This window comes from Natator depressus, chromosome 4 (genome assembly GCF_965152275.1).
Source record: "Natator depressus isolate rNatDep1 chromosome 4, rNatDep2.hap1, whole genome shotgun sequence".
Classification (NCBI taxonomy): domain Eukaryota; kingdom Metazoa; phylum Chordata; order Testudines; family Cheloniidae; genus Natator; species Natator depressus.
Genome location: NC_134237.1, coordinates 32793135 through 32805310, shown reverse-complemented (window position 1 = coordinate 32805310; position 12176 = coordinate 32793135). Strand labels below are relative to the sequence as shown.

The following is a 12176-nucleotide window of genomic DNA, read 5'->3' as shown; positions in this document are numbered from 1 at the left end:
CCATTTCACCCTGAAGTTATACCCTGCATATTGCTTCAGGAGCCACATGGAGCACAGCTCTACTGTATGCAAAGTAGAGGCAGAATTTGCTCCTTATATATGGACTTCTTAATGCATGCTCTTTAAAGAGGCTGGTAATGTTGCTAGAAAAGATCGTGTAAGAACAGATTGCCCAAGAATCAAATGGTTTAGAATCTCGCAGAACTGAAGACAAGAATTTGGAAGCAAAATGTGTCATAAGTATTTACATACTGACAAAATACTTCTGTCAGATCCACATTATGGATCTCTGTTGCATATCCACTTACGGCAGGCACCATGACAAACTTACATTTACAGCGACCAATTTATAGCTAATGTTGGTGTTATATGTGTGTGTCAGGCATAATACAAATGCCACAGGTAAAGTGAATACCATCGTGTAGTAAACATCATAATTGTAATAGCACCCTCTTTACTATACTCTGGGTAAGGCCAATGAGAATTTGGTACACGGGACGAGTGCTGAATATGCAATGGATATGCGATATATTCTTAGAATCATAGAATCATAGAATATCAGGGTTGGAAGGGACCTCAGGAGATCATCTAGTCCAACCTCCTGCTCAAAGTAGGACCAATCCCCAACTAAATCATCCCAGCCAGGGCTTTGTCAAGCCTGACCTTAAAAACTTCAAAGGAAGGAGATTCCACCACCTCCCTAGGTAATGCATTCCAGTGCTTCACCACCCTCCTAGTGAAAAAGTTTTTTCCTAATATCCAACCTAACCCCCCCCCACTGCAACTTGAGACCATTATTCCTCGTTCTGTCATCTGCTACCACTGAGAACAGTCTAGATCCATCCTCTTTGGAACCCCCTTTCAGGCAGTTGAAAGCAGCTATCAAATCCCCCCTCATTCTTCTCTTCTGCAGACTAAACAATCCCAGTTCCCTCAGCCTCTCTTCAAAAGTCATGTGTTCCAGTCCGCTAATCATTTTTGTTGCTCTCCGCTGGACGCTTTCCAATTTTTTCACATCCTTCTTGCTGTAAGCAAAAAGTCCACATTTTGTATCAGAGGTGAATTTTACCATTTTCATTCTGTGCAATTATTAAATGACAATTAAAACAACTCTAAATCTGGAACTTTATGTGGTGATTTCAGAAAAGGATTTGTGATGTAATAAACATACGCCATTTGTGTGCCCTGACTTAAGCTCAATAAAACTTTCTCATTATATTCAGCTCATTTTCATTTTTTACTGTTTCATTTTGTAAACAACTTTGTAAATATAACAATGAATACAATAATAAATTAAAATGGTAATAGGCACCTGAAGAGGCAGCATTAGTGACTCAGCCATCATTTATCATTTTTCTCACTTCTCATGCAGCTTCTTTAAATTAACATGTGGGGCCCAGTTCTGATGTTAGTCATTGGTAGATAACTCCATTTGTTTTGTAAAATCAACAGATGTGCATGGAACTTCATGGAGTAGTTCACTTGGCAAGCAAGGCGTCTGTATATAGTAAGAGCTGAGCATAATAAAAATTGGACGTTATGGTATAACTAGTGTAAATTGATGTAATTCCACTGACATAATTTGGAGCTATATTGACTTATGTCAGCTGGGGAGCTGGCCCTATGCACACAAGAAAATAAAGAGAAGATTATATTTGATGGCAGGGAGACAACCACATGCTCCAGGTTTCCCTAAGTCTCTGACCGCCAGAAACAGGGAATAGATGACCGGGGTTGGGTGACTTGATGGTTTGATGGTTACACTGTTCTGTTTATTCCCCCTGGGGCATCTGGTGCCAGCCACTGCTGGAGGACACGATGCTGGGCTCGATAGACCATTGGTCTGACCCAGAATGGCCATTCTAATGTTCTCATGGCAGATGGATGAAGTGGGAGCAAAGAGACAGCTGAATCTTATTCTTTCACTAGTGGTTCCCCCCCCCCACCAAGTTTATTCTCTTCTCTGTTGGAGTTCTGTGTGCAAAGAGAGAAAAAGTATAACTTAGTGCTACCTAGAGGTTTGGTTCTGCCATCTATTTGAAAAATTAACAGTAGGTAAGTTTCTGGTCACACTGGACAGATTTATTCTTTGTTCTTGATACACTGACTTTAGTTTGGCAAATAAGCATATGCAGAAGAGGCTGAAGACAGGATTTTCATGTCCGTGCTTTGGCAAATATGATTCATATTTAACCCATACCTAAAACCATTTAAAGATCTCTAGTTGTGTCTTTTATATTTTCTTGTTCTGGCTATCCTATTCTGAGCAGGCAACCTAATCATTTCCTTACAACAGATAATATAGACCAACAGAGTAAATGAAAATAGCATTATATAGGAAATAACCAACCTTTGAGTGAAACTTCAGGTTCTAAACACTTTAGCCAACATATACATAAGCAAGAAATGTAATACCGGCTCTCATTTGTCAAATTGTATTTGTGATAGTTACAAGCTAAAAGAGTGTGCGCGTGTGTGTGTGTGTGTGTGTGTGTGTGTGTGTGTGTGTGTAAAACCCAATGATAAATTACTTCATCAGTAAATATTTCATTGTTTTAAAATATTTCTTACCGTTTGTATGACATTTTCTTATACGATGAGGTTCTGAAAGATCAGAAGAAAATATGTAATAGTTATATTAATGGTTTGCATTTATTTTTATTACTTATAACATGAAGATTATCCATATATCTGTCATGGGTGAAAAAAACCCTACATATAAGAATGAATGTAATCCATTCACTGCTTTGTAGATACAAAGCTCTCCAGGAGTGTCACAAATCAACATGATATCCTTGAAAGCTAGATTTTCCATCTGGATCTATGATATAGCTGAAAGATGTGTAAAATCCCATTTAGCCAGACAGTTCCCAAACTAATATGCATATGAGGAAGCTCATGTACATTGTTGATTGTAGAAAAAGTCAGAAAAAAATTAATCTCAATAATTTGTTCCTGAAGTGCACGCTTCAGATGGTAGTATTTTTATGACCTGACTAGACAAAGCACATGGGAGGATGATTTTCCAAGTGCATTTAGATACCCAATAGAAATCAGGGTCCTAATTCCCATTTATGCCTTTGAAAATCTTCCCGTGGAGAATATATTGAAGGAACAATCCTGCAATGGCAGGTGACTGGACTGGGTGACCTAATAGATCTTATTTTATTGTACAAATAACTGGTAGGGAGAGCTAAATCCTCCTACTTTAAATGCAACTTGCTATAAGCACAGACACATTGAACATGCTTTTCTCTCCTCTCCTGCTTCAAGGATACTCTTACGGCATCAGTTTTGTGTGGAGGCTGTTGTTAGCTTTTCACACGCACAGATTAGTTCACTGGTATACATGTGCATATCGGACAGCAGAAATGGGGATTAGTTAAAGCAGTTACTTTTTTAAAAGCTTTTTTAAAATGCTTGTCTAGTATGAACAACTTATAAAGGCAGTATGGAATGTCAATTGAAAAGTTTCCCATGACAGTATACTGTACAGCTCATAAATCAGCCTCTCAAAAGGGTTCTTTGAAACGACATTGTAATTTTGTTTTTTATTGATCTCTTTTGCTTAAGTTAAAAAAATTAGCATTTTTATTATAATTGTCTATTATTTAGATGTGTGTATCATGTACAGACTATATAATATAAAATCACTGATCTAAGTTCTGCTCCCATTTTCACTGGTGCATTCAGAATAAATTATTCCCAGCAAATGCTGGTATACCAAACAGAATTTGTCCCCTCGGTTTTTTTTACCTCTCAAGACAAGCATGAAGAAAAGCATGAATGCTCATTAATTGAAAGAAGTATTCAATTGTAATGTAAAAATCAGTTTCTTGCTGTTACATGATTTTTTTAACAAATATTGTGCACTGTATGTTCATGGTCTGTATATTTGCGGCTTTTTATAAGAGAAATAGAGGAAAAACTTGGAAATTTCCAACGTTCTTTTTTTTCCCATGTGCCATTTTTGATAAACATCACAGAAGTTTTTTGTAAAAGTCCCCTTTATACCATATTAATTATACTACGATAGTCCTTGGTTCTATAATCCTTGTTTGCATTGAGCAGCACTTTCTCAGGAGAGTGGTCCTATATTGCCATGCTACTCACCTGAATAAATAAAACTTACCACAAGAAAGGACTGCAGCTTTGGGGCTTACAGAAACATATTTCAGGAGAAAAATGGTAATTGTTTACGAAAATGCTCTACTTCTGAAGGCACAGGTTTTGCTAAGCAAGTGAAAGACATGTCTTATCCCTGAGTTTGAGAAATTACAGTTTATGTTCGGGTATACAGTTTCATTCAACAGTAGACGCACATAATATGTCTCTTGATTTGCAGTTATCAGGATGACTTTAGTCTACTACTTACAGTTGGTTCCAGAGAGCGTTATTAACAACTTTGCAGGCTTCCACAGGTGAGAGTGAATGCTGAAGAGTGGATTAGAGTACACTGCAGGCACCTAGGATAATTTGTAACCATTTAGTATCTTTCATCATCCATAATGCAGCACTTACACTCCTAATCAACACTAAAGTGTAAGTGCAGATACATTTTTATAAAAAAGGTTCCCTTGAGTTGCACTAATCGGGCTCTGGTCTTCCGGCAGGTAGTCTAACCATTTAGCCATTCCTCACTATATCCCTAAATAGGAAAAGACCAAACATTTCCACTTCCAGCTGAGTGAATCAGTTATCTTGATATTTTCCCCATTCTGTGTTTGATAGGAGATCTCTCATTTTGGGTTTTTGCCTTTAAAGTGTGGAAAGTGTTATCTGCTATTGCCATCAAATGCATACATACAAATTGTTCTTCACTGGCCATGAATGCAAAGGAGCAAACTTTTGCTCCTCATATTGTCACTGGCTTTTGCAAGAATCCTTTATAAGCTTGAAAACTAGGTAAAAGTCAGGAAAATTGCTGGTTTTTGTTTTTCTAGCTGTGTGTGTGAGAGAGAGAGGGAGAGAGAGGAATTTGGCATTCAAATGGGCAATAATGTATTGGGTCAACTTTCAAATGCATACTTGACCAGTTATTTAATTTCGTGCAATTTTGCTTCCATCCAGCCACAATTCAAGGTATAGTTCAGAGATTGCAAGACCAATGAGGAGATGAAGCTAACTGTTAAATTTGTTAACTTGATCAGATTTTTAAAAAATTGATGAGCCACATTCTGTCCTCAGGCACATCTGCTTAATTCCTGTGAACTTCAGTGGATGTTGCATCTGTGGGCAGAATTTTGGTGACTGTTAGAAAAGGGATGTGTTAGCTATTGGAATATTGTTCACAAAAGCACAGGTGTAAAACATTGATGGGCAAACAGAAAAGTTTTCTTCCCCAATGTACTATTTCACTTGCTGATATTTCAGTATTTTCAGCTGTAGTGTCTGCAGCAAAATTTAGTTAGTTGTTCTTGTTTGCTACTATCCTTGTAGCAGTGCTGGTAGGGAGAAAAGGAAGGACTTCTTTTATCAAATGCAAACAGAAACATGAAGGCTATGATACCATTTTGAATTATGTGGAAATTTCAGAACCATAGTAAGAAAATCAGTATATTCAATTCCAGCTGCACAACCTGCAATAAATTACTTTAACCACAATGATCAGGGCACAGGTACAGAGGAACTCAGTGGCCCTTTCCAAATAACCTTTGAAAAAAATGTGACTCCAATAGACAGATTTACGGATAAAGAGCTGTGTTCTTGCTCCCGAACACGAAGAGAAACTTCTGTTTCATTTCATATTTAATACAATTCAGAAGATGTAATTGGAAACAGTCATAAAAGTTTCCATGTTTCAGCACTAACAGCCTTCTTCACTGATCCCTTTTAAGGTCCCTGAAGAAGGCCATCAGTGCCAAAATCATGGAAGTTCTGACTGTTTTCAAATACGTCTCTTGAATTCTGCTTAAAAAAAAAAGAGAAGTAGAGTTTCCCTTCTCTAGAAAGTAAATCACAGAACACTGTGATATATATATATATATATATATAAGCTTCTAGGGTCAAATTCTGCCTACACTTAGGGTCCAATCTGGAATATCCAGAATGCGCTCAAATCCAGAAATGGGGTGGAAAACACAGCAAGGATCAGCCTTTGTTGGAGGGGAAATGGGAACCAAAATGAGGCTTCAGAGCTGCCACTTCCTCTCCTGCCTTTGTTTGGCTTGGCAGGATGTAGGATGTGGGGAGAAGCAGCTGGTGGAGGAGCGGTAGAAGATGGGGCTACATTGGCCTTCAACTTGTGGGGAAGGATAAGAGCAGCAGAGAGTAGGGATTTTGCACAGAAGCATTGTTGCTATTTCCCTGAAATGGGGGTAAAGAAAAGTGGCAGTTTTGGGGAAGACTACCTTCTCCAGTTCCACCACAGTAGCTCCTAAAGCAGCCAACTAATAGCAAAGCAATTGAGAAAGAAAACACATTGTTCAGGGCTTCCAAAAGATACACTGTCATCCTGACCCTGTCTGCCTACTGGGTTCATGTCTCCCCACACTCTCTTCTTCTTGCTCTTTCCCCTTACTGCCTGCCTTCCTATGTCTGAGGCTTCTCTCCCTCATGCGGTTTGCTGTCTCCTTCATGCTCTTCCCTTCCCAACCACTGCCTGCCCCTATTTTTCTCTGGCCTGATTTGCTGGAGGTGTAGAAGGCTCTTGAGGTTTCCCAATAGTCCTTTGTGAAAATTCTAGTACCATCAGAGTGATTTCCTATTTCTTTCTGATGCCATCGTTCCCTTTTCAGGTACTACTAGTTATCTGCCAGAGATAAGTTACCTTGGGACTTGTTCAAAAGAACACACTTTTCCTTCCCTTTGGAATAGACGAGGTTGCACCGAGCATTGTCAAACAATGCTCCTGGTAAAGATACTCCTGTCAAGGTCATCACCACCGCAGTCACCTAGGAGTTGAATGCTGTGCTGTATTATCAGTATACTCACTATGGACCTGATTGTAAAGCACATCCACATCAATGGAAATCTTTCCACTGACTTCACTGGGCTTTGGATCAGGTCTGTATCTCTGAAGGACAAAGAACAAACATTTCTAGTGAAGTGGTGCAAGAAGATTGGAGCCACTGTTAGTTTTGCTTGAGTGCCCATGTAAATATTGTTTATACCCCGGATTTAAGTTGAGGGTGCTCACAGGAGGTGTTCAGATTTTGTAGAATCAGAGCCTTTTACCCATTTGAGGTCAGCGTGGCTGCATAAGTAGAAGTGAGGATAGATTTTGACTCCCTAGCTAAACTAGTTAAAATCAAATCCTATACCTCACAAATAAAGATATTAAAGGCTCCTCTAAATACTTAGTGATTTATTATCCTTGTTATTGCATGCTCAATAAATTAGATTTCTGGGGCACTCTAGTAGTCATTCCTTCTGGAATCCCGGTTTTGATAACTGTCATGGAGAAGGTTTATGGGAATTTTTTTTTTTAGGACTAGATATAACCCTTTGTTCAGGTATGAGGTGCAGCAGGTGGTGTGCCATTACAATCTACACAGGGAACCTGGTAGTCAGTCCATTTCTAAAATAATGTATTCAGTGTACCTTACTCAGTGCCTGATTGTCTGTAGAAATTATACCGATATATAAGTGCATTTTAGGGTAGGAGGAGCTAAACACAGTATGATGATAATTGAATAAATATAATTGCCCCTTTACAGTGACTACAAGTAAATGTCATTTAAATATAGGACGTGCATGAAGCAAATACCTGGAATCTGAATGGACCTGCATGTGCACCATTGCAAATTCTAACATCAGGGCATATGTGGCAATGTGTTTGTGGGGGATGGGTTGAAAGCATTTGTTCTGTTATTAAAATTTAACATGGTGTATCTGAACAGTCTTTCCCTATATTTCTAGCCCAGATGGAACTGCTGTACCTATGCACCAGGACTAAATATGAACATTGGCTCTTGAGTTACCCTTTGTTTCCCTGATCTCAAGCTATGTCTGCACTGCCATCGGGGTGTGTGATTGCAGCCCTATGTGGACATAACCAAGCTAGCTTTAATTTAGCTCTCACAAATACCAGTATCAGTAAAGCCACAGCAGCACAGACTTCTGTGTGGGCTAGAAGCTTGAGTAAGTACCCAGGGTTTTTTGGTGGGCTTGTACAGCTCATGCAGAAGCCAATGCTGTCAGGCATCACTGCTGTAGGTACTAACACTAGCTAAATTTAAACTTGGATATGCCTACGTAGGCTGCAGTTACACACCCTAATTGCAGTGTAGACATCCCCAAACAGTTGCATGGAATAGATACAAATTGGTTTTGGATGGAACAATTTTTCAGTTTTACTTTGAAACCTCCCATAACATTTGTTTTTTTTAAAGACTTTGGCCATGATTTTTCCCTGTCCCTCTATATGTAGTGGAAGTGTCTACTCTGGTGGATCTCCTTTGTGGGGATGCAGAAGCGGGAAGTGTTAATTCTACCCTTCTCTCGAGCCTGTGGAGCCGGGGGGAGGGCAATCATGGATGCTCCAGATTTCAGGTTCTGCAGGCATATGGAGAGGCAGACTGGAAGGAAGGAGTGAGGTGGCGCAGCTTTCTGTCATATTCCCAACATTCTCGTGTGGTGGGTAGCGGCCTGCCTATCCGGAGGGGAATATTTGTAGAAACTGAAAAATGAACTGAAGCCCTCTGAAAAAGAATTGAATAAATATATTTTCATCGTACCATGGAGATTCTCTTCAGTTGTCACAACAGAGATAGTAGAACAGATGATTGTTTAGTATGACTTATGTGAACAAATGGATTGATTTGGGGTGGGAAGTGGTTCTTCAGAATTATTCCAGGAAAGAAAAAAAATCTAATTAATCAAAGTCATAATGCCACAGCTGTTACAACAATCCATCTCTGCTGAACTCTAGCTAGCTGATTTTGAGAAGTGACATTTTTCACAGTTTATTGTTTTCTCATCAACATGACACCAGCCACATCAAATATATTCACAGAGTGACGTTGGCATTGATGAATTAGCCATGTGCTTCCTATTTATGGGTACAGGAGTTTCAATTTCTTCAAGAGAAATGAGAATTTTTAGACAGAGGGTTAGAGATTCCTATCTGTTCTGTGCACATGCTCAGTATTCATGTGCATGGGTGAGGAGAGTAGGCAATCACTTCAAGACCACAATTTTGATACAAGCTGTTCTTTTACAACCAGCTGTTTATAATCTGTTCTTTCTTAGTGCATCAAATCATGTATTGTCCTCCAGGATTAAAATTAAGTAGCGTTAAAGTCTTTATTTTATTTACCAAAGTAATTGAATGTTGTTTAATTATGGTCCCTGATGGTAGAAGGAAATTATGTTTGGCATTCCTATTAGTCAAGGGCGCTGATATATAGTGATACACTAATATACACTTCACCCACCAAGAAGCACGGGATCAATGAACACCTGTATATAAGCCCACCCATTTCCTTCCCATTCCTGGAAGAATCAACTGGCTTTCCTTTGCATTAGGCAGGCTGCACAAAAATTGACCACCATGGATCCATACATATTCTCTATGACGTAATTTGACATTGCAGTAAGACAGAATCTGTTGTGGATGTGCCTTGTTCCATCTCTTCAGATGATCCTTGAGCATCATCCATACATATGAAGACACAGGGAAATGATCTGTGGGGGTGTTTGGCAATGTTATATCTTTTCTTTGCAACTGTCTTGACAAATGTCACAGTTCACACAAAATATCAAATATAATTCCTAAATTTTGTCAGAGCATGACAGAGATCAGGATGTTTCCGATGCTATTGTACTAGGCACATTGCTTGGCACCTCTGGCTTTGACTGTGAAAACTTCACATATGTTTCTAAAGAGAAGGGTACTCATTCCACACTTCCTTAATAGATGCCTGAGTTGATACCCCCCCCAATATATACCCAGGATCTTGCCAACGATGAGTAGACCTATCACCACACTCTTAGCACAGATGTGTAAGTATTATTTATCCTTGGGAAACAGGTTTCAGTGGGTATGTGACTTGTTGAAGAATCACCTGCAAGTGATTCATGCTGTTTGTTAGAGTTGGTTGGGAATTTCCCATCACAATGATTTTTCTGTGGAACTTGCAATTTCTGTAAAATTGAAATGTTCAGTTTGACCAAAATTGGAATGTTTCATTTAGTTGAACTGACCTGAAATGTTTTGTTTTGAATCAGTCCAGTAAAACATTAAACTCTGTTTCCTTGTCCTCACAATGGCTTGTGGGAGGTGTAGTTTGGACCAATCTCACTGACAACACCTGATCTCCCTCTGACTGAGCTTGATGTGATGCATGATGGAAGTCGTATAACTCTGAGTGCATCATGGGAGATGTAGTCCAGCCAGGATGCCTGTCCCGTAATGGGGAACAGAGGCAATGTGCCACATTGGGAAAATTTAGTTAAAGTTGATCTGGCCAGAAATTAAGCATTTCAGGTCATTTCAACAAACCAAAACAAAACATTTCAATTTCAGACATGTTGAAATGTTTCATTTCAACTGAAAATATTAAAGCAAAAGATTTTGACATCTCCAAACTGAAAGTTTTCTGATTTTGCTCAGCTGTACTATTGATGTTTCAGGTAGTGTCTCCAGCAGTAAGTTCCAGCCTGCGACAACAGCCAAGGCAGACAAAGAGATTGAGATACTGAGTTAGCAGATGGTGAGCTAGTCCTGACTGATTTTCTTCAGCATGCTAGAGGCACTGTCAGATGCAAAAGAATTACAGTTACTCTGCAGGAAGTTTTCAGTGAACGTACTGCACCTAAGACATTCCAAAAAAACCAGCTACAGTTACAAATACTATACTTACAATGGACAGCTATACTTACAAATGGACAGTTAGTCAGATGGGCCAGCTTCAAAGAGAAAGACAGTAGTCTGCATCTGGAAATGGTCCCGTTGCTGCCTAATGCACACAATCAAGTCCGAATGTTAGCTTGGCCGTCGTCTCATCTACCCTCACAATGTGTTTGGCTCTATTCGCCAGTATATTTGGAATGGTTTTTTTTCCCTTCATTTTGGCCATAATATATTCAAGGATATCCCTTACTGAAGAACTCATCCCATGTTGGGTCCATTCCAGTTCATTCTGTGTATCTGCATGAGTAGGAAAATCAGTCAAAGCCCTCTGATACTTTTCAGTTTTTTATGTTATATGAAAAATCTGACAGATGGCTTCTTGTTGGGCAGAAATATGCCTGGCTCCATTTTGGGGGGGCCCAAGAGAGGTTTGATTACTTCAGCAAGTATTTTTCTGCTGCAAGATTTGCTTTTGATAGCTTGTGAATGTAGTTTTTGTTCCACAGGACTTTCTGTCACACTGACTTATTGTCACCATATGAGGTGATTTTGTAGTTCACACCATGGACAGCCAAACTCCTAGCAATTTTTCATTTTCCAAACTCCTCGCCTTTAGATATAATAACCACCCATCATCTTGTTCTTTCAAATGAGCTATCAGGGTAGTCAGATTGCATTTCAGGCACTGGCTAATGCTGCTGTAAGGAACAGTGCTGGTGACTGCATCCATGCTTTCAGGTCTTGCTATTCATGGACTGATGTTTTCTGTTGGACTCTTCAGAGGTGTTCTCTGTCTTTTTTTTTTTTTTTGTACTTATGCCCTTACTGTCTAGCTCAGACTAAATAGGACACTAAACCTACTTTAGCAAATTCATAGCTTTAGATTCTGTATTAAAAATCAAAGAAGAGACGAATCAAGAAGAAGGGAAAATGCAAATAAAACAAAAAGCTACATACTTACTTGTACTAAGGCTGGGGACTGGTTTGAGGTCTTGGTCCCTCTGGCTTTCACTAGTTGGTCTGAGGTTTTTTCGTAAGTCTTTCCAGCTGATTGGGGTCCAGTCTGGAGTCCTGTACAGGGTTCCTACGGATGAGGTCTGGTTTAGTGTCCTGAGGTTCCTGCTGTTCAGTTTTAGCTGAATTATTGCTTCTGTTCCTCCTCTTCACCTGAAAGGAAAGATCTTGAGTTCCTGTTGTTCCCATCTTCTTGAGTCAGGAAGCAGCGTGCGTAAGACTTGGTGATGCTGGCTGGTTGCTAAGCAGCCAGCCCTCACTTCAGACAACGGTTGCTATTTCACCCACTCCAAGCAGCAGCTGTTGCCCTGGTGCAGTGGTAGCAATGATGTTGGCAATTTGGGGCCCCCAACCTGGACCAGTGGTT

The 12176-nt window shown here is 39.6% G+C and overlaps 1 long non-coding RNA gene across 1 annotated transcript; it reads right to left on the bottom strand.

Moving 5' to 3' along the window:
- Positions 1-888: 888 nt before the first annotated feature.
- LOC141985800 (uncharacterized) lies at positions 889-11946 on the bottom strand. The gene is made up of 5 exons (XR_012639022.1): positions 11757-11946; positions 10825-10901; positions 4376-4466; positions 2572-2604; positions 889-1025 (listed from the first exon to the last, which is right to left on the bottom strand). It is a non-coding gene; the product is annotated as an uncharacterized LOC141985800 (long non-coding RNA).
- Positions 11947-12176: the final 230 nt, after the last annotated feature.